The sequence below is a fragment of the Corvus hawaiiensis genome, chromosome 3 (genome assembly GCF_020740725.1).
Source record: "Corvus hawaiiensis isolate bCorHaw1 chromosome 3, bCorHaw1.pri.cur, whole genome shotgun sequence".
NCBI classification, from domain to species: domain Eukaryota; kingdom Metazoa; phylum Chordata; class Aves; order Passeriformes; family Corvidae; genus Corvus; species Corvus hawaiiensis.
This window is the reverse complement of record NC_063215.1, coordinates 49,289,508-49,309,898: the sequence shown is the minus strand read 5'-3', so window position 1 is coordinate 49,309,898 and position 20,391 is coordinate 49,289,508. Positions and strand designations below refer to the sequence as shown.

Genomic DNA, 20,391 nt, shown 5'->3' with positions numbered 1-20,391 from the left:
TCTGCCCATGTCCTTTGGGGTGTTTCTCACATGGGGGGCAGGCAGCTCACTCTGGTTGCCAGCTTCTTGTCAGATGCAGTTCAAAACATTGACCATCAGCTGTACACCTTCCTCCTGTATAACAGCTGAAATGCCATCCCCAATAAAAATATGCATTGTTAATTTTTTCAAGAAAAACATAATTGATTTTAACTGTTTAGTTAATTGAATAAGCACTGGTGCCGCATCTGTCTTTGGATGCTGACCTTGTCATGGATTACTCCTGGCCTAAATTTTAAATTATTCCTAACACATTTCTAATCTCAGTCATCCATGTTAAAATGTCGGATTCGGAGAGCAGGAACTTCATTGTCATACATGATTTATGTAGGTGGACACTGATTCTGAGACTCCAAGTTATTGTTGTCCCTTGTCCTTCCTCTGCCCTCACACTCACTGGAAATGGGCAAAATGTCATGACAGAGTATGAGAGATGTGACCTGAATAAAACCAAATGGTACTGAGGGATATTTTGTCCAGTATAGCTGTCTCAAGTGTGTCATACATGAAATCCCTAATTAGCTTGGTCTTTGCATGTTAAGTGCTTTAATTAGTTAAGTTTGAGTTAAATAATTTTTTAATTGAATGTTAAAGTTAACCCATCAGCCCAGGTGCAAAAATCAAGTTCTATTACTAGTGCTTTCACTTGTTCAAAGTAGTTTATCTGCACCAGTCCCAGTTAAAATCCCCCAGTTAAAAGTTTCCCAGTTAAAAATCCCTTTTCAAACTTTAAACCACTTGTACACTATAAGAGTTGTTTCTCCCATGTTCATTGTCTACTTTTACAAATGTTTCAAGATGTATTAGATGTATTTTAATATTTTTTTTAAGGGTTTTACCTTGCACTTTAGACCCAGGACCAACTCTAAAACCCCAGTTTCTAACAGCCAACAGCTATTTTTAGCCCCATCCCCGTTATTCTGCAGGCAAGCTCCATGGCAATCTGAATCATTTAATGAGGGCATGTTACCACCCTTGCTTCAGCTGTTACTACCCCCCTGACATCGATGAGCTATTGGTAGACAGAGATGTTCTGTCAAAGGCAAAGCACCAATCACTTTGGACCAAAAGGGTGTGCTGTGGGCGGGCTGTGGGTGGGCTGTGGGCAGACTGGGGTGGAGCAAAGGCACTATAAAACAACGAGGCAAGCCTCAGAGTAGCGTGGACCTCTGCAGATTAGCTGTAGGGGATGCTGGTGGTGGGTGTTAAAGCCTTACTCCTATTAAGGAGCCTTCAATAATGATTTTTCTTGAGTTTTGGATTAGCTAAAAGTCAGCCTAGCACCGCAAGCTCTTCCACCAGAGGTCCAGTGCTGTCTAAGCCTGAAGATCTCAAATCCCTGCGCTCCTGGGGCATACCAACTCACGAGCCATAGGATCCCAAATTTTTATACTTTTCTAATTTTTGTAATTTTTCAATTTTTCTGTTTAAATAAATTATTTTAATTTTTGCTAAGAGTGGTCTCATTCCTCACAACTGGAAGTGTCTAAATTCTTGTGGTTGGAGAAGGAAGAATCATCTGTCCAATACTGTCCTGAATCCAAATAGAAAAGGTTCATATTTCATCATTTCATTAACATCTCTACCTTGTGTTACTGTATGCTTATGCCAGATTTCTACACAAGACAGACAAAATGTGACACGAGAATGACATATTTGTCATTCAGCGTGCCAGACCTTTAGCGTATATAGGATAAGAACTATCCAGCACATATGCCTTGTGCCAGGGGGCTTCTGCGGAGCTTCAGACCCACTGTGTGCTTCTTACGGAGTCAATTACTACACACACAGTAGATCTGGTGTGGAGCTCTAAGCTTGTTCTGTGTGCACTGAAAGCTGATGCATCAGTGTGCAGGGGATGTATCCAGAATCTTTTCTGTATAACCTAGAATTCTAGGCAAATACAGGAAATTCTGCTGGGCAGAATTACTAAACATAAGAAAAAAAAGACAGAAAAAACCAGTGACATAATAGGCCTCATACTCCAAAGGGCTGCCAACTTCATCTCGTAGAAGCATGCCTTTGCTATATTCCTATGAATCTCCATTATGGGTCATTGTTCATCCCCCTGTGGGCGAGGACCATGTCTGTATGTAGAACTAAACTCTGAGCCTGTGTAATTCCATCAGCATCAACATCAGCAGGGGGTATGCTGATTTACTTCTGCTCCTGATTTGGCCCCGTTCTTTGGCTTTTTATTAACTGATTGTTGGGGTTTTTGGGGTTTTTTTTGCTGTTTTTTTTTTGGGGGGTGTAGGGGGGTTTGCTTGTTTTTTGTCACAGAATAGTAAATGATAATAATAGATTGCTGCAAGGATGGGTGTATCAACATATGTCTGTAGGGGGATGTGAGAGACTGAACCGTGGGACGACCTCCCTGACATTCTCCAAAGCCTTTTTTCTTTTCCCAGGCTTTTTGGGAGGGCGTTTGTCTGAGGGGGGGAATTCATTAGGTATGCTGGAGAAGAGATTTCTTATGTTTGCTTGCAGATCTTTATAGCCTTCATGGAGTGGGATGCACAGTTCCCATAAATACGTGATAATGATCATTTGGAGTGTGAATGTTAATTTGTGTAATGGGTTCCCAAAATATGGGCCATGTGCCTGCTGAGTATGTCTTATTTTAAAATAAATGTGCATACATAATACACACTCAGACACATGCTGCCTGCATATGCATCCATAATTTAAAATCTAAAATTATAATTTGTTTTTGAAGGAGACAAAGCAACAGCTCCCCCAGTACACCCGTAACCGTTGAGCAGGAGCCCAGCCGTCAGGATGGTTTTGTGAGCCCTGCCGGAGATCACAGTCCCACACGGACAGCTGCAGCTACAAAGCACCCCAGTGACCTAGATTCAGCTCTAGATTACTGTGTGCTTTGGCCTCTGCCTCCCATCACTGCACCAGGAGCCTGATTTTGTTGCACAAGCTAACTTGCTTACTGCTCTGACCCATTTTACCATGGCAACCTGGTTTGCTGTACCAGAGGCTAGAAAAAGCACACAGGCGACTTTTTCAGGATTCCAAGATTAAGTTCACTCTCTGCTCTTCTATTTTTTTCTTCACTGCCCTCCTTCTCCCTCAAGAATGTGTTTACCAGACATGATGGAGAAGAACTAATGTTTTCCAACAGCACTGGAAGCCAGGAAAAGATTTAGGTGAGGTATTACTTATGTACTTCTAATACATTGCTTATCCTGATGAATGTTTTTGACTTAATTTTGCTTTCTTTGGCAAAAATACCCAGATGTTTCCCTTGCCCCAAATATCTCATTCCTGATTTTCCCTCATTCATCCCCAACTCCTTCTCCCAACATCCTTCCCCTTTTGGTTTCATAAGTATATTTCATTTTGTCCTATTATTTTGATTTTTTGATAGCACAGGAGTAAGTGCAATCACATGTGCAGGACTAAAGCTGCTCTCACTACAGCATCCTAGCTGATGTCCATGTGTTTGTATGTTTACATGGGTCTATGTGTTAGAAACAGGAGGAGGTGGTTTAAAGGCAGCTCTTCTCAGACATTAACTTAGTCTTTTACAGATGTGATAATCTGGTGTGCATCAGGCACAGCATCGCCAGCCAGGCAAGGGAGGGCATTGTCCTGCTCTGCTCTGCACTGAAGTGGCTTCACCTCAAGTCCTGTGTGCAGTTTTGGGTGCCACAATATAAAAAAGATATAAATCTATTAGAGAGTATCCAAAGCAGGGCTACAAAGATGGTGAAGGGCCTTGAGGGGAAGCTGTACAAGGAGCAGCTGAGGCCACTTGGTCTGTTCAGCCTGGAGGAGAGGAGACTGAGGGGAGACATCATTGCAGTTACAACTTCCTCGTGAGGGGAAGAGGAGGAGCAGACACCAATCTTTGCGGTGACCAGTGACGGGACCTGAAGTTGTGCCAGGGGAGGTTTAGGTTGGATATTAGAAAGAGATTCTTCACCCAGACCAGTGGCTGGGCACTGGAACAGACTCCCCAGGAACATAGCCACAGCATCAGCCTGACAGAATTTACAAAGCATTTCAGGCACATGGTGTGACTCTTGGGGTGTCCTTCATTGGACTTGATGATCCTTGGGTCTCTTCCAACACAAAATACTCTGTGATTCTGATTATGGCTGACAAAAAAAAGAGAAAAAGATAACCTAGAACACTATGCATGATGGTGGTGAGATTTGAGAAAATCAGATGACTATGATTTTTAAAGATTTTGTCCTATTTTTTAATGCTGTTGACGAAACACTTTATGTTTGCTAAGCTTGGACATGCACATAGATATAGGAATATGCAAGGAATAGGCAAATCTACAAGAAAGTCAAAAGGAGACAAGTGTTATGAAAGAAACTGGCTTTCCCCTCCATGTTTCACATGTTTCTGAGATGCTCTTGAAGCACCTGAGCATTTTTGCTAGCCAGCCAAAGAAGCTTTGATCAACACCTTCCAAGCCCATCTGTGATTGTTCCTGTCCTCATGGTGCCCTCATGGGTGCTGGGAATGGTTCAGCCAGGCGTCCAGGCTGACAGCCATCAGAAATACATTTCATTTTCCAAAATAATTAGGGAATCTGTTTTGCAAATCTCACAGTGACTCCCAGATATTCACAAATCACAAAATTCTTGAGATTGCTTTTGGCAGTGCTGCTCTGGGTGAGGGTTTAATTTAGGTTTCTTTCTGCTGTAGACACATAACTCCTGGTTTTGTTGTCTCATTTATTTTTAGCTTCAAAAAACAGTTAAGTGTCTTCATCTTTTGCAAATCAGCGCCAGTATTGTAAAAGGCTCAAGTTCCATATCTCTCCCAGCTGGCTAGTAAAACAAGGCACCAAAGTGGTACTATGTAAGGCTCTCAAAAAACAGTGCAAGGTGCCAAAGTGGTTCTGATGAAATTGAAAAGTACGTCTCTCAACATTCCTCCTTCAGAAGAACTGTCCTTATCTCCAGGTACGTAGATATTTGAGCTGTTTGATCTGAGCACTCTTTCAAACATTTTGGCTTTCATACAACGGGAAAGTTTCTGAGACAGCTGATGGCCAATGGCTTGAACTGCATCTGGCAATAAGCTAGTAACCAGTGATCCTTCTAATCCCACATGCAAGAAGCATCTCTAAGGGCATGGTCAGAAGAGCAAATCAGCACAAAGGGATATAGCATGTTCATGGGGTCTTGGGTATGCCATGAATACTGCTTGTGCGCATGCCTCCACTCCACAGTGAGTGGGAAGATTTCTAGCAGTCCTGTCCATATAGTTCTCCTTGCCAGTGTGTTGTTACACCATATCTGGGCTTACCTCAGAGTTGTATGTTGTACCATATCCTCAGTAGGGGACAGAAATTGTATTCTGTGTAAATGTATTTCCTAAGAGGTTTCAAACTGTAATTGCAAGATTGTACATGGACAGACCACTCTGGAGAGGGGAGAGGGACAAAGAGGAATGCATCAAGGTCTGTTACATTCAGAAAGTTTCAGACTCCTTGTCAAAAGATTTTTAACAAATCACATCACTGGTGTCTTTTAACCCTGCAAAAACATCCAACCACGTCAGACCTTGTACCTTACTGTCAACACCTCCCCAAAGAAAATAAAAAATTAAGGTGAAAAAAACCCATAATAGCTACTAATTACTCACCTCAGCATCTGGTTATCTGACATGATTTCTGCTCACTAGGACTGAAAGTCCTTTACTAGTCCTTATGCAGAGGTTGTAGATCTGGCTTTTGGTGCAGACAGGTCTGACAGGTGCCCAGGCCAGGACACTGCTCTTGGTGGGCAGCTGTTGCAGTGGGGATCCTGCAACATGCATATATCAAACCAGGAGTCCCGTGGAAAGGAAATATATATGGACAGACAGATTCTTGATAGCTGTTTCAGAGATGTTTATTTCTCCAGCCGCATGGCCGGAGCTCTGCCGAGGAACTGTTCCAGTCACGGGACCAAGGGTCCTTCTGCCCGCGCAGGGAACACAATCCAACCAATGGGAACGAGGCTGAGCAGGGGCAGGGAAACCCCGTGTCTGTGCCCTCAGGGCCCCTCTCCCAGGGCTACACGGCGGGGGAGGAGACCCCAACAGGCAGCACTCCCATCACTTATGCCTAGACTGGCTGTACACCTTCTTCCTCTCCCATGCCCTTTGACAGACCTAATTGTGACTAGCCCTGTCACAATAGTGTAGTGCTTAGCTTTGAGGCAAGTAAATGTCTCTCTTCCTTTATTAGTGGAAAAAACCTTGAAATTCTCCAAATATAGCCTTAACTAAGTCAAATTAATGAAGTCAAATTGCAGCAGGGCTTCAATATAAGTGGAAAAGATGCTGTGCTGACAGCCATTGCTGTGTTCACAGTACTGTAATTCTAAGTTTTCCCTTGTCCTCCAGGCTGGCCTAACCTGTATGGTGAACATGGAAGTCAACAAGGAAGTAATTATAATGCACAAGGCATGACAACTTCAAAGACAAAACTACCCTTTCTCAAAGGTTTCAGAGGCCAACAAACCCATAGTTTTCCTGATGAATTCTTTATTTTAAACATTGGTACTGAGCATCATTTTCTGGGCTTCCAGAAGAATTTAAAAACTGTTATCTGTAAAGGGAGAGAGAATCACTCTCACACATCCACTGCTATGTGCCCTTCAGTTATTTCATAGACTGCGTGGGATTCATTAATTTGTCTTGTGGATGGACTCACCTTAGTGAACTGATCATTTCTTATTGCTTCCTGAGGCTCTAATGTTCTTAATCATGGGGACTATTAGACTGCTTGCAAGATGAAGAACCATCAAAGGTGCAATTTGCCAAATGTGGGGTTTAAAGAAAGAAATGGTATGTAGCCTGGAGAAAAATTACAGTGGTCCTTGGCACTGTGCAGAACCTTGAAAACCACCCAAAAATTAGATTTTTTCAGGCCTAAGTGTTATCTTTTCTGTCATTTCTCATCTAACACAGTTACCAACTGACTGAAGGGATATTCCAGACCATATGACCTCATGCTCTGTATACAAAGTAGGGGGAAGAAGGGAGGAATATTTGGAGTGACGGTGTTTGTCTTCCCAAGTCACTGTTACGCATGATGGGGCCCTGCTCTCCTGCACCGGCACATGGGAAGCAGTGAAGCAATTCCTTGGTTTGCTTTGCTTGTGTGTGCAGCTTTTGCTTTCCCTGTTAAACTGCCTTCATCTCAACCCATGAGTTGAGATGAAAGTTTTACCCTTCTGATTCTGTCCCCAGTCCTGCTGGTGGGAGAGTGAATGCCTCTGTGGGGCTTGGCTGTTGACTGGGGTGAAGCCATGGTAATCATAAACTGCAGGTGCTGTTTTGCAGATCTGAATTTTAGTGTTCTCACACACCACAGACAACAACTGCAATCTGCATTCACCAGTAAACATCACCTTTAATCTGGCAGAGTCTTTTAAATAACCTGCTTTATTCCTACTCATCATTCAAACTTATCTTTAGAAACCATTGTGTTTAATTTACTGTTTTGCATGCTGCCAAAGCACCTAGAGGTTCTAGCTAAGGTTCAAGATATACAAATGAAGTTTTCCATTTCTCTGTCATATATGTGAAACATAGGCAGTTCTTTTGTTTTTGTTTTTTTTCTAAATGCATAGCTACAGATAAGTTAAATGGTAGCTAGAAACTGAATGGAAACTGTTTAGTTAGTTAGAAAAATTCAGAAAGTACTAGAGGGCTGTGGAAAGAGATGGAAACGTGTAAACAAGAATATAGCAACAGAAGTAATTAAACTGGCACAAGAGAACTTGCAAGAGAGGTGGGAGGGGATGGAAATACAGCCCTCAAGAGCATGGGTCGGAAGTTCCTCAGCTGGGAATAGTGAAGCCAGATTTGGAAAACAGTGCTGGTGTCCAGTGTTTATGAAGACATGCAGCTGCTTCTGCTTTGGATGAACCTTTTATGCAGCTGCTGGCTCTGCTTAGGAATGTCCTCTGCCTCTGGGGCCATATGATACACATCAGTGTTGGGAAGAGATAGAGCACTAGCAAGCCTTTAATTCCATCCTAAACTGTGCTGTCACACAGGATGAAGAGAAACATTTTGTGTTTGAATAATAATTTAAACTACATATTTTTTATGTTTGTTTAATTAATTAAAGATTCCTTGTTTTTTCTGTTCATCCCTACTCACTTTTCCAAAAATCTTTTAACAGTAGGTAGGACTGTAAACAGGTACAGTTAAAATCACATAGAAGTGATAGTTTCCTGGGTAAATATTAATCCAGCAAGAACTAAAAAAAAAAAAAAAAAAGATTATTAAGGTCATTCTTAAAGCCAGTGCTCTTGGACGGGTGATATAAAATCACTTCATTTTTATGCCAGATATTAGTATTTGGGACCTGGATGGTCCTACCAAAGAAGAGAATGTGGTGGAAAAACAAGGGAGTCTGTAACACTGAAACTTAAAGTGCTGGGTTTGCTTTAGTTGCTGCTCCTGAGAGGATGTGAGAGATGGAGGTTGTGACATGCTCTGCTTTCCCCCCAGCTCTGAGTTGCTGATGGCAGTAAGATTGATGCAGCTTTGCTTAGAAGACAGAAGTTCACATCTCTTTTGAGCAGGTTTTGGTCTATGCAGACACCCCAGTAATGTTTGGATTAAATCTCAGTAGCGCTTTTCTGAGTCCCTCTGTTCTTCGTGCAGTAGGTGCAACAGCAACAGGGGTACTTTGAGTGATGCCTCACATTGAATAAAAGAAGGATGGACTGGACTTCGTAAAGGCAAGAGACAGAGGATACAGAAGGCAGGTGAAGTGAAAAGAAGAATGGCAGAAATGAACCAGGCTTTGTGCTCTACAAAGGCAGAAAGGACTTTTATTCTGTTGGAGTCAAGTTGGAGTTGATGAAGGAAATGCAACTGAATTTAAGAGTTCAAGAATGTCTGCTCACTGATTAGCCCTTTGTGGTGTGCATACTTTTCCAGATTCAACGCCACTGAGTGTACTACTAAATGCTGAATACCTGTAAAAAATAAGTCTTGACATCTGTTTAGGAAGAAGATTCCCATTTTCCCAGTGTTGTGTCATATTATTCATAGGGTTGTAAACTATCAGCATAATGGGCTTTACATTTTACCTTTTGTGTTGTAGGAAATTATCTATGGTCAAACAAATGCTTCTGATTTTACAGGTGAAGGATATGATACCATTTAAAGCTTTTCAGACATTGTGATATGAACCTTGTATGCAAATTCTTATAGAGACAAAGCAAAAATAAAGATATTTTTAACTTTTAATGGCTCTGTACATGTAGTGTAATAAACAGTGTAGTCAGACAAGACCAATATTGCAAGTATTAGACTCCTGTAAAGCAGATGGAGCTGTGATACCTGAAAAGTGAAAAAAATGTCAGTTTCATAGTTATTGTTCTGCCTAGTGCTTTCTAGTAGCAGAAATATTTCCAGGAAAAATAAAATATCAATATTTCACAGAAATACAAGAACATAAACATGCAAATTATATTCATATGCCTGCAGCCAAATATGCCAACATTTTGTGACAATACTATTTAACCACTATGGATATTTTTCCTCATCACACCATCTTTAGAGTTTTCAAACTCAAGCATATACAATTGTGATGCTTAAAACTTCATGAAGTTGTTCACCAATAAGTAGACATTTAGTTTTTATTAAAGCTTATGTCCCCATTAGCAAGTGTGCAGTCCTGGCAAAAAGGGTGTGTGGAATGAACAGAGAGCTGAACACCAGGTGTCTGTGCCACACATTTTTGTAGTGGGAGTTACTTAGAATTAGCTGTGTCTAATCCTGTGGATCAATTTGCATTGTAATTTAAAGAGAAGGAGAGGAAATCCTGAAGAAAACATTTTGTCTTGGCTTCATCCAACCCCAAATTTAGTTCAGCTACTCTGAGTCTGCTGTGATACAAAAAAAAATTATTCATTGTAGCTCAGGATGGACAAGCTATGCCTTAAAAAATGCACTAACATGCTAATGTAGATTCATCCTGTTTTACTGAGCATTTGAAAATTTGTTTCACATGACACAAGAAGCAAAGTTTAATTTCTGTCAGTTAAATCCTTAAAGCTCAGATAAGAAAATTCCGTCCCACTGCAGGTGTAACAAAGCTGTCGTGCATACAGGGCATGTAAGACAAGTTCCAGATAATAGTATTGATGGCTGCAGTCCCAAGAAAGCTAGGCATGCCTTCTAAAGGTGAAGATGTGCCATGCTCTGAATAATCTGGTCTCATTTACAGTGTTCTGGTTTGTTCTTCATGGTAATTACTCTGAGGTTAGAGGTCTGGTCTCTAGAGATGACTGCAGTTTAATGATGTTTGGTTGCCAGTGAGTTATCTTCTAAAACTCAGCACAGAAAAGAATACAAAAATATGACTTTTTTTCCACTTCATGGGAAAGAAATCATAGAATAATTTATGTTTGAATGGATCTCAGAAGGTCATCTGGACTAAACTTTTTCAAAGCAGGGCTAACTTCAACTGTCTTCAATGAGAACTAGCACATGTAATCACAGGGCTTCCTCCAGTAGTTTAAAGAAGTATTTTCCCATTTACTTGTCTTTACTGAGCACTCTATAGCAGATGCTTACCCTCATATCCACTTGTTGACCTTGCCTCTGATCCGAGGTCATAAGCTTGCCCTCTGTCTCTCAGCCATTCCATAGTTTTGCCTTTTCAAATTACTTCTCTGTTCGTGTTTCATGGTTTTCACTGTGTCATTTTACATTTCTTATAAAACATTTTGTCTCCAGCTCTTTACTACTGCAGGCAAAAGCAATGAGAGTTGGAGCAAAGAGCTTCTGACTTTGTGTGCTGGAGATGCACAGAGGCCAAGTCATTACCCTCTTTTTCTGCCATGCTCAGAGAGCAATAAACAGGCAAGACATTGAAATTATCAGCAGAGAAGAAAAAAAGTAATCAGAGACTACAAAATCTTGATGTGTATGTGATTGGAATGCAATGGAACTTTCCATTTTTAACCAGAAAGTAAAGTTTGTTTGTTGCTCTATACTTGTGGAATTATTTGAAGTAGTGTGAAAGGAATGAAACAAAGACATAAAATATAGCTTCAAGAGAAGAAAAGGATATTTAATGAAGTTTAGGGAACAAGATTATGTATTTTGGGTGCTTCTCTAAAGATAATTCCAGGGAGATTAATATATATATATATATATGGAATATCTACATTTGTGTATTATTAAATAGCTGTTCATCAGAGAAGCTCTGTCAGAAAAGTGTGAATTTTCTTAACAATTTTTCCTTATTCCCAATTTTCATCACCATTCCCTGGGTAGACAATAGGGAAGAGGGTGCAAAAGTATTCTTGCATCCATGCTGTATACACATGACAGTATCGTATATGCTCAAAACAAGTTGCAGGGATATGGGGAACCATTCCATTTTCCTTATGAAAAATCCTGATCTTCCTGAAGTTAGTAGAATTCAAGGAATTAGAAATTCACTCATTTACATGATGATGCAGTGAGGTGTTTATATTATGTTGCCTTATCAGTTTTTGGAGGTATTCTTATAAATATACACCATGTGTGGTCTTTCAAAACAAAGCTTCTCTTTTTTATCAAAACCCCGAGATTAAAAAATTTCTTCTCTTTGCATCTTTTATGATGAAGTAAACAAGGAAACAGCAGAAATTATTTTGTAGCTCCATTAATTGGAGTGTGATTTCTCCAGCACATTGCCTTCATAAATGGGGTTGGGGTTCATTGTTTAAATGACTATATGGAAAAATACGTCTTTTTCCAGGGCATCTCATCCCCAATAAAAAATACTTCCTCTATTTACAGCAAATTAACAGTTCTGTAATAAAAAGAAGTTTGTATACCAAGGACTATGTGTTTATTTTTCAGTTTTCAGTAGTTCTTCATGTCTGTTTTGAAGCCAGACTCTGGGAATTGGACACTGAAATCTTCAAGTCAAATGCATGCTAAAACAGGACAGCCTGCATAACAAATTAGGCAAGAAAAATACATGGCTATCCCTTGGCTTAAGAGGCAATTAAAACCACTTTCGTGGATAAATAGCCTGTAATTGTTATGGCAGTCAGGAAGATCCAGTAAGGAGTTTAAGTAGCTAAAAGTTAAACAGGAATCAAGTCATCTCTAAGGAGAAAGACAGGAGGAGAGCTGAAGAAAACTTCTGTCTCAGAGACCATTTCACTTCCAGACAATTTTTCCTTTTACATGAAAATTAAAAAGTGTTCATGGCTTTAGCAACAGGCTTTTGGTTGTTTTGTGTGTGTGTGTGTCTTTTCATATGATAATGCAGAGATTCTATGGCAACCATTGAAAATGAAGGCCTGGAAACAAAAGCTGCAGCAGCAGAGGATCAGTACATATTCACTATGCCTGCAGGAATAACAGCAGAGACTCCCTCTTCAGAAAGGTACCTGATGGCAGCCTGCAAAAGGGATGGCTTTGTTTTAACTCAGGCACAGTTAACTCACTCTACAGTTAGTGCCAGGACTCCATTACTCCCAAGTTTCACTATAGGTTTCTGGGGTTTTTTTCCACGCAAAACCATATCTACAGTAGATGTGCAGTTAATAAGGGGTTAATCTCATCATACTTTGGGTGTGAACAACAGAAATGGGAGACAGAAGAGGCTTAGCAGCCAAATGCTGCTAAATTCCTCATGACTGGTTACAGTCTCAAAAAGAATTCACATATAAATAATGTAAGGAGGATTAGGCCTATATAGGACTGTTGCCGTGTGAAATAAATGCTTAATTGCAGGTTATGAGTAATCACTCATCTGTTGGTCCAAAAAAGGGTTTGTCATCTGAGAAAATGGAGATATGAAATATCAAGCCTAGTTTTTTGCAGAACAGCAAATTACTGTTTTGGTGATTGTGCTTTCCAGCAAAGATGAAGCAGCAATCTATGTCGTGTCGCATAAAGTGATAATGCAGACATGAAAGAGCTTGTAGGACAAGCTACTATAAGTATTCCTGTTATTGACTGCAGGAAGAAATGTAAGTTCATTCAAGCCTGACTTTGGAATAAAGCAAACCAGAAGTTTTTAAAATGAGAACATAAAAAGTAAAAAATAAGTTTAAGAGCAAATGAAAAAAACAACCTTTCTATTTGCTCTGTAATGTCACCATTTTTGTACTACTTAGTTTAGAAACCATCAAAATGAAGTGATACACTGAACTAGTGATCACAGGTGGTCTTGTTATTCTTGTTTCAAACATTTTCTTTTTCCCTAACAATATTACAGTTTTTTAGTAAATTATTTTATTTAAGAAGTCTAGTAAATTTTTTTTAAAATTATGGCAAGGAAAAATTTTGCTAAAGAACATGATGATATATTCTCTGTTGGAAGTAATACTGTGACATCATTAGTATGAGTTTCCAACAGAATGCTGTATTACCAGATCTATGAGATTTAGAATTATATGCCAGTTGTTGAAAAGTATTGGTGTAGTTAATTTTCCTGTCACTGTTTTGCAAAACTACTGTATTTACAAATGAGTGAATAAACTCCCAGTGGATGAGGCCCAGGCTTCCAAATCAAAGCCAGATTCATGGATAAATTCTTTCAAAAACTTCAGGCCCACTTACATAGAATCCAGGTGAAAAGAGACAAGAAAGAGTTGAAGGCTGAAATTGTAAAGAACAGTTGTGTAAATAACAAGGTTCCATTATCAAGGAAGGATGGTTCACACATGCAGATTTATTCCTCAAATCTTACCAGTTTATCTAAATATTTATTTTGCTCATACTGATATGCTCTTAGACTTTCATGTGAGTCCTGTAAATGGGTACAACATACACTCTTTTGCTCTTGTTTGTGTGATTGTGTTTTTTGTTCTGGATGCAAGTTTGCTCCAGCCTGTTATCCCTTCACAGAAAGTTGATCACATAGCACTCTAAAAGCACAAGGGCTCCAACAACCCAGGTTTCTTTGCATGCCTCAATAACCTGAGCTCACCCTCTCCAAATACCTCCTTTCCACTCAAAATGTCTTTTGCTTTGCAAAGAATTGGAAACAAGCAAACAAACATGTATGTTTTATAAAGTTTCCAGAATAATTTCTAATTCTATTTTTAACAACAACAACAAAAAAATGTAGACTTAGTAAAACCATAAAACTTCCCGTATTTCCCTGAGTAATTTTTCTGCTCACTCTCAATCTGTCTTTGAACTTAGGGAAAGTCTCTAGCTGTTTGATCTTCCTCTTCCCACAAACTGGCCTTCAGACACTGAAGACACTCCCTTTTCCTGACCCTTCCTAATGACAGGGGATCAGAAGGTGTTGAAGAATTCAATATAAAAGAATTGCACCAGACCGAAACTCAAGGTGCAAAAAACATTGAGACTGATGACTAGCTGTAAAATATTGTATGTTTTTCCTTCAAAGAAGTCAAGGTTTGAATAGCAGCTTGTGGAAATTCCACTTTTTCCCTCTTCCTTTTCTCATGTCAGATACTGGATTTCCCCAAATAACTTTCTGAAACACAAAAGCAGAAATGATGAGTGGGGATTTGTGAAGAATTCTGACACAAATATAAAAAAATATTGTTGCTCATTTATTAGCAAAGAGTATATTGTGTATTCCCCTGCCTGTGATTCCCCAACAGACTTGGACTTAAAACACTTAGTTAAACTGCTAAGTTAAAATAGAATGTCCAAAATATTTCACTGCAATTTAATAGAAGATTACTGCTCCTTTACCAGTAACAGCAGATATGAACACTGTCATGTCACAAAACATTTTAATTTCAGTCTTGCTCTTTATTCCATTGGAGTAGATTACATGTCTGCTGAGTTAAATGGACCTTATGAAGCAATGTGGACTTGATATAATTTTCATGTAAATGTGATGAATATGGTAAAACCAGTCATGCCATGTCTGGTCTGTGGTAACTGGATATGAGCATAAAAGCCTCAGCTCAAGTCCCTGGATAGAGAAAGGTACCTACTGTCACTGGGGCTGCTCAAGGATGCATGGAATTATATTCTTCTTAGGTGCTATTTCTTGGCCCAAAAGCATATGTTTTCTCTGGTCATTGTGGGCAACTTGTGCCAGTCCACCTTTGAAATGGCATAGTGTGTCTCAGAGAGAACTAGATTACTTACTTTTCAGTACCTTATAATAAAACAGATCAAAGACCGTCAGAGAACATTCCTGGGCACTGTAACTCAGTCCTCTATACTGCTAAAATCCTGCCACAGCAAAAGACATAGTTTGGGCTCACAACCATTAATATACCCAAAATAAAACTTGGGCATAATTTGGCAATTATTAGCAGCTGAAAGCAATTCCAACAAGTGTTTGGACATCACCACTTTATTTTGGTGGGTAATAGGGTTTAATTTAATTTTAAAAGGCATTTTGCTGGGCTAAGGGGAAGAGACAATATATGAAGCAGCTTATTGAATCCTGTGTTTAGTTTTGGGCCCCTCATTACAAGGAAGATATTGAGGTACTGCAGTGTGTCCAGAGAAGGGCAATGGAACTGGGGAAGAGTTAGGAGCATGTCTTATGTGAAGCGCATTGTATGTCTGGAGAAAAAGCAGCTCTGGAGGAACTTCATTGCTCTCTCCCAGGTACCTGAGAAAAGGCTGTAGTGAGATGGGGATCAGTGTCTTTTCCCTCATAACAAGAGATATGACAAGAACAAACAGAGTCAAATTGTGCCAAAGAAGGTTTAGATTGGGTATTAGGAAAAATTTCTTCATGGAAAGGGTTGCCAAGAATTGAAACAGGCTGCCCAGAGAAGTGATGGAGTCATCATCCCCGTAAGTATTTAAAAGATGCAAAGCTGTGGCACTTAGGGACTTGGGAATGGTGGGCTTGTCAGTGCTGGGTTAATGCTTGGACTCAGTGTTCTTAAAGGTCTTTTCCAACCTCAGTGGTTCTATGATTCTACGAAGAGGAGAGAGAAGGGAAAATCCACTATACATGGAAACAACAAAGCTGAGAAGCACTTCTATTTAGCAAAAAGTGACGAAAGAATAATGAAGAGAAAGGGAGAAGTAAAACTACCCTATTCAAGTGTTATAATGGTTAGTCTCCACTTTATGTGAGATATCGCCATCAGGCATTCTGTCATATGAGGAAATTAAGACACTAACATTAAAGAAACAGGACCTGATACTCTTTAAGAGAGCAACATCCCTATTCAGAAGAGAAAATCCACTCTGTTCACATCAGAAGTTGAGAGGCCAACAGTTGATTCAAAGGGATGGTGTTCATGATGATAAAAATTATAAAAATATTTGATGATACATAAAAGTATTTTTTTCATGAAACAGTGCAAACAATACAAACCAACCACCATAAAAACAAGGAAAAAAATTGCTGAAAACCACACCCCTATTACACAAATGTGGCATAGTATAACATGCTTTATGCTTTGTTTTTAAAACAGCAAAACAATACCTCTTGGACCAGATGAAAGATAAGGAGTGAAAGAGGTACTCGTGGTGCTCTGGCATGACTGAGGAAGGTTGAAAACATTTTGGCTTTGACCCCGTCTGTATGAGTCATTTGAGACTCTCTGTATCACTGCACCTTGGATACCAGGGCAAAGAGGCAGAAGGTCATAAAAATGCATTGTGACCTTTTTTACAGGCAGTGTGGTTGGAGACACTATCCTGATCCATTACTGAATGAAAGCTTTCTAGCCAAAACTTGTCTATTGACCTAGAAATGTTAGTTTGAAAGACTTTAAAAAAACCCTTTTAGATAATTATATCTTCTGGCTAATAGAAATAAAAACATACTCACTTTTCCCCCTTAAGCTGTGTATTTTTGTTTAATGTATTAAATGTGCCATGGCTGTAGGCATCTTGGACTAGTATTCAAAATTCCCATCAGTTAAAGCAACATCTTTGGGAGGATTTATTGCTCAGGTAAATTAACCTGTTGTTTTGGGCTTTTCCCCCCCAATATTCAGAGGGATATACAGGCTGAAAACAATGTGCTGATGTCCATTTTGTGTGTATATCTAACTTTCATTGACACTGTATTCTGTGAAACTGTATTCTTTTATAAAAAGAAAAAAAAAAAAAAAAAAGAGGGATAAATGGCAAAAACCCTGTGCCCAAAGGTACAGGCTCAGATTTGTGTTTTCACAGGACTGGATGTTCTCTTCACATGATACTTCATTTGATAAAAATGTGTGCATGTGCTTAACTTTAGGAATGAACATATTTCTCTTCAGGTAGGAATTTTCAGCCACTCAATGTTAAGCATGTGTTTAAATGCTCTACTGCATGAGGTCCATCATGATGTTTTCTTGAAAGCACCTTTTGGCACAGATGTAATTCTAGACGTCTTATTCTAGAACCGGAATGGGGACATTTTCTCCTACAGTCAAATGGCACTGACTTTCTCATGATGAATCCCTGGCCTATTGAAAATTGCAGCTGATTCTACGAACTAAGTTGCTTCAGCTTTTCACTTCATATTTTAAGGACCAAAATGGGTGAAAAGGCAAAGTAAAGAAAATAGAAATCTCATGGCTCTGTTTTAGCCCAGTTCTCTGTGCCTGTGAATTTAAGTTAATTCTGTAATGGAAAGAAATAGAATTTGCATGGTAAATATTTGCAAGGTCTAAGTATGTTTCACTATTTCATTGGTTTTTCATTGGCTTCCCATCAGTAAGTAAAAACAATTGTCAAGTTACCTCGTGTACCTTCTTGACAAAAATCACATTACATTAATATCAGTATTAGGAGACGTTCACGAAAATGTGTAGGGAACACACCGGCAAGTGTGTCGCAGTTAGAGGTGATAACAGTAAGTATCAGAAAAAAAACAGGTTGAGTCTCACGTCCCTTCTTGAGTTTGCTGTTCTGGTGGATAAAAAGTTCTTTGCCAGCAAATGTGGTGTGGCTGTTGCTGAGAATAAAATACAAATCTATGAAAGTAGCTGTGACTCCTCACAGCAATATTGTAACTCTGGCACTGTCCACAGAGCATATGAGAGAAAACTCGTTCCCTGTGAATGCTCATACAAGCAGAGTGTTTGGAAAAAGAGGCATGAGCATAAATGAGCCAATTAATTGTTTAAATTCAAATTAATACTTTGCAGACCCTTTTTCTTCCAGAGTTTTCACAGCTCTGAATAGCACTGTTCTAATGACAAGGTTTCCCATTTTTATGCTCTTGTAATTAATCTCTCCAGTACACATGTCATGACAGAAAAGATCCCTGTGGATTATTTTTTTATCTCTTATGTCTATTTCTGGAACCTGAAAAAAATGTACCAGCCATTACATATCTCTTTTAGAAATGGAAGCTTTGAATTTTGTCACTACCTTTTAATGATCAGCCCTTTGGAGAAAGAGGTTTTGGAAGAGAGCCATTATAAAATATAGTACAAAATACAATTCTAGCTTGCTCTATAGATTGGAATGGGGGGTATTCTGTTAGAAGAAACATGTTGCCAGATTTTACTGATCATCTCTTTTAATGTATATTCACATCTTTTCATATTCCCTGGCACTGAAAATGTTATGCAGAGAATGCAGGAGAAATTTTAGATTTGACGTGATCCATTATTCTGATTGCCGGTAAGTGGGGAGACACTGTGGAGACTGAAAACTCCTTTCTAGCAGAAAGCTGGAGACTCATATAAAGTAAAACAAAAAAAAAAAATGTGCTAGTTTTGTCTGGGGTAGAGTTAATTTTCTTTGTAGTAACTGGTATGAGTTTATGTTTTGGATTTGTGCTGAAAACACCGTTGATAATACAGAGATGTTTCTATTATTGCTGAGCAGGGCTTACACAGAGCCAAGGCCTTTTCAGACACCACCCCACCAGCGAGGGGGCTGGTGGTGCACAAGGAGTTGGGATAGACACAGCAGGGACAGGTGACCCCAACTGACCACAGGGACATTTCATTCCATATGGCATCATGCTGAGCATTTAAAGCTGGGGGAAGAACAAGGAAGGGGGATGTGCAGAGTTATGGTGTTTGTCTTCCTAAGTCATGGTTACACATGATAGAGCCCTGCTTTCCTGGGGATGGCTGAACACCTGCCTGCCCATGGGAAGTGGTGAATGAATTCTTTATTTTGTTTTGCTTGTGTGTGTGTGGCTTTTACTTCACCTGTTAAACTGCCTTTATCTCAACACACAAATATTTTTCACTTTTACTATTCCAGTTCTCTCCCTGATTCCACTGCTGAGGGTGTGAGTGAGCAGCTGTGTGGTGCTTAGTTGCCAGCTGGGGTTAAACCACAACAAAATACAGTAACTGAACGTGGAAAGAAAGAAAGAAACCCTAAAGAACATGGAGAGAACTGTAAGAATATGGCCTTAACTAACTCAGTCTCCACTAACATCGGCGGCTTTCGGTGTTTTTAAATTTATTTTAATGAGATTTGGACTGGATGGCAGAGGGTAAATACATTGAACTATGAATTAAGTTGATACACAGTTGTGTTAATAGGTAATTGTATGTAGAGGTTGACTCTGTGTCTAGAAGACAGAGAGGGACCAGTTACCAGACTAGCAGAAGTAGAAGCAAAACTTCAACTGCAAAGTATTTGCAGGGGTTTATTGAAAGTTTGCCTGGATAGAACAGGAGGTTTTTGAGAGGTTCCACTTTACCTGCACACCAACCAATTATAGAAAGCTGTTACTCAAAGTGGACAAATCCTGGTTTTGAACATCATGTTAATAAGCAGCATTTGATACTGAATATGTCCTTATGAGATTTACCCAGCTTATATCAAAGTGACTCCATTACCAGGCATTTCTAATATTCAGGAAAATTGTTCCTTGATAAGAAAGTATTGATTGCTGTGTCTTTTGTTACCTAGAGTCCTCCCTAAAATACAAAGTAATAGTGAGCAGAAAATGTAAATACAGTACTAGCTCTATTTTAACAAGGTGCATCTTTGGCCTGTTTAGCTCTCATGAATTGGAAGGCAGGTCTTTAAGAAATACCTTTTAAATTATTCTTTGAAACTTTTCCAAAATATTTTGTCTTATCTTGCAGTGACTTAATTTCTTTGGTTTACCTGGACATCAAGGATTGCTATAATCTGCTAGTTATAATCCACTGATTGCAACACAGAGTTTTGAGGTAAATTTTATGTTATTTTTCATTAGTCACTTCCCAGGTACTATTAAATTATTTTATATTGGTAGTGAGGATATACAGAAAAACAACTTCAATCTTCCAGAAGGATTTTTATTATGAATGTTTTTTAATGGAAGATGTCATATTAGGAAATTTTTATTGACAGAATTCAGTCAACTAGTATTAGCCTAATTAATGTCTGCTGGTGCATGTCTGAGTATGTATGTGTACTTCGACTAACCTTTGCATGTCCAGGGAAGTTCCCATGAAGTCTAGACATGCTCACATTTCTGCAAAAGAGAGAAGTCTGGCA

The 20,391-nt window shown here is 39.3% G+C and overlaps 1 long non-coding RNA gene across 4 annotated transcripts in view; it reads left to right on the top strand.

Moving 5' to 3' along the window:
• Nucleotides 1–2,806: 2,806 nt before the first annotated feature.
• The window catches only part of LOC125323819, a 77,576-nt gene continuing 59,991 nt past the window's right edge, over nucleotides 2,807–20,391 (top strand). For all 4 annotated transcript variants that reach the window (XR_007202659.1, XR_007202660.1, XR_007202657.1 and 1 more), the window contains exon 1: nucleotides 2,807–3,200. This is a non-coding gene — a long non-coding RNA (uncharacterized LOC125323819). The remainder of the gene's footprint in view (nucleotides 3,201–20,391) is intronic.